This window comes from Nomascus leucogenys, chromosome 19 (genome assembly GCF_006542625.1).
Source record: "Nomascus leucogenys isolate Asia chromosome 19, Asia_NLE_v1, whole genome shotgun sequence".
Classification (NCBI taxonomy): Eukaryota; Metazoa; Chordata; class Mammalia; order Primates; family Hylobatidae; genus Nomascus; species Nomascus leucogenys.
Window position 1 is genome coordinate 37,189,109 of NC_044399.1, and position 3,062 is coordinate 37,192,170.

The following is a 3,062-nucleotide window of genomic DNA, read 5'->3' on the forward strand; positions in this document are numbered from 1 at the left end:
CTCACTTCCCAGACGGGGGGGCGGGCAGAGGGCCCTCACTTCCCAGACGGGGGGCCGGCAGAGGCGCTCCTCACTTCCCAGACGGGGGGGCGGGCAGAGGCGCTCCTCACTTCCCAGACGGTGGGTGGCCGGGCAGAGGCGCTCCTCACTTCCCAGACGGGGGTGGCCGGGCAGAGGCGCTCCTCACTTCCCAGACGGGGGTGGCCGGGCAGAGGCGCTCCTCACTTCCCAGACGGTGGGTGGCCGGGCAGAGGCGCTCCTCACCCCAGACGGGGGGGCGGGCAGAGGGCTCCTCACCCGCGGGGGGGCGGGCAGAGGCGCTCCTCACTTCCCAGACGGTGGGTGGCCGGGCAGAGGCGCTCCTCACTTCCCAGACGGGGGGCGGCAGAGGCGCTCCTCACTTCCCAGACGGGGGCCGGGCAGAGGCGCTCCTCACTTCCCAGACGGTGGGTGGCCGGGCAGAGGCGCTCCTCACTTCCCAGACGGGGTGGCGGGCAGAGGCCTCCTCATTCCCAGACGGGGGGCGGGCAGAGGCGCTCCTCACTTCCCGGGGTGGCGGGCAGAGGCGCTCCTCACTTCCCAGACGGTGGGTGGCCGGGCAGAGGCGCTCCTCCCAGACGGGGTGGCCGGGCAGAGGCGCTCCTCACTTCCCAGACGGTGGGTGGCCGGGCAGAGGCGCTCCTCACTTCCCAGACGGTGGGTGGCCGGGCAGAGGCGCTCCTCACTTCCCAGACGGTGGGTGGCCGGGCAGAGGCGCTCCTCACTTCCCAGACGGTGGGTGGCCGGGCAGAGGCGCTCCTCACTTCCCAGACGGGGCGGCCGGGCTGAGGCGCTCCTCACTTCCCAGACGGTGGGTGGCCGGGCAGAGGTTCTCCTCACCTCCCAGACGGGGCAGCCGGGCAGAGGCGCTCCTCACTTCTTCCCGGACGGGGCGGCCGGGCAGAGGCGCTCCTCACTTCTTCCCGGACGGGGCGGCCGGGCGGAGGCGCTCCTCACTTCTTCCCGGACGGGGCGGCCGGGCGGAGGGGCTCCTCACTTCCCAGACGGGGCGGCCGGGCAGAGGTACCCCTCACCTCTTCCCAGACGGGGCGGCCGGGCAGAGGCGCTCCTCACTTCTTCCCGGATGGGGCGGCCGGGCAGAGGCGCTCCTCACTTCTTCCCGGACGGGGCAGCCAGGCAGAGGCGCTCCCCACGTCCCAGATGGGGTGGTGGCCGGGCAGGGGCTCGGGAGGCTGAGGCGGGCAGAGCACTCGGCGTCAGGAGCTGGCGAGCAGCGTGGCCAACATGGCGACCGCGCGCCTGCAGCCAAAGAGGAAAAAGCAGGCAGCGGTGGCGCGCGGCGGCAGTCCCAGGCAGTCCGCGGCGCGGGCAGCAGCGAGCTGAGCAGATAGCAGCCTGGGCCACAGAGGGAAAGAAAGAAAGAAAGAAAGAAAGGAAGGAAGGAAGGAGGGAAGGAGGGAAGGAGGGAAGGAGGGAAGGAGGGAAGGAAGGAAGGCCTTGAATTCCTTTCTGCATGAGATCCAAGAACCCCTCTTTTGGGGTCTGGGTTGGGACCTCTTTCCAGCACCATCATTGTGTTACCCTGGTTGTGGCTGATTAGATCAGAAATCTATAAAATAGCAGAAGATAAACATTTATAGGTTCAACATAAGGGAAGACCAGAAGTCTTTAATGTGGTCCATATTGGATGAACCTAACTGGCTCAATAAGTCCTCTTTTGGGGGAATTTGGATGCAAGTCACAGAAAAATTAATAACAACAGGGAGAAGTAGTAAGTATGTGCAGAAGAAGAGAGAGAGAAACTGGACAGTAAGAAGCTGAGTTATGAATATGGGAGAATTCTTGGAAAAAGGAGTAAATGGGCATTTACTTCTGAGAGAGTAGAAGCAAACCAGATGATTAGAGCTGACATTAGGGTGAACTTCTATTCAGTAGAATAGAACTTCTATTGCATCCTATTCTAGGCATTTTTTCGTTTCTCCCCGATGCCTGTCTCTGGAGCAAGTTTCCTGGGCTTCCTGCCTTCTACTTCAGTGTCATTATCTTCTACCTCAGCCTTTGTGATAACCTGAACTAAGGGTATCTCTGCTTCTTGCCAACTGAAAGAGACTAATGTCCCATCCAGTAGTTTATCAGCTCAATTCTTCTTTTGCCAGCACTGTCAACTCTCTCTCTTCCTTGTCCTTCTATTGCAACTGCCTCATAAACCTCCAATTCTAGATGAATCTATCCCTCAATCTCCTCTGCTACTTCATCTGGGCTATTGAAATTTAGTAGGAAAAGGCCGGGCATGGTGGTTCACGCCTGTAATTCCAGCACTTTGGGAGGCCGAGGTGAGTGGATCACAAGGTCAGGAGATCGAGACCACCCTGGCTAACACAGTGAAACCCCATCTCTACTAAAAATACAAAAAATTAGCCGAGCGTGGTGGTGGGCGTCTGTAGTCCCAGCTACTCGGGAGGCTGAGGCAGGAGAATGGCGTGAACCTGGGAGTCGGAGTTTGCAGTGAGCCAAGATCGCGCCACTGCACTCCAGCCTGGGCGACAGAGTGAGACTCTGTCTAAAAAAAAAAAAAAAAAAAAAAGACCTGGCTTTTCTAAATATTCGCCACTCTACTCAAGTCCCCTACCTCTCCCACATACCTCCTTCCAGCAAAACTTTATCTTCTACTTCATAAAGAAAGTAGAGGGCTGGGTGCAGTGGCTCATGCCTGTAGTCTCAGCATTTGGGAGGCCGCAGCGGGAAGATCGCTTGAGCCCAGGAAGATCGCTCGAGAGCAGCCTGGCCAACATAGTGAGACCCTGTCTCTACAAAAATAGCCAGGTGCTGTGGCGCTTGTAGTCCCAGCCACTCTGGAGGCCAAGGTGGGAGAATCGCATGAGCCTCAGGATGTCTATATCCTACAACTAGAATCACTCCAGTGAGCCCAGATTATGCCACTGCACTTCCACCCGGGTGACAGAGTAAGATCTTCTCTTAAAAAAGAAAGAAAGAAAGAAAGTAGAGACCATTAGACTCTAAGTTTTTTTATTTTTGGCAGAGTTTTGCTCTGTTGCCCAGGC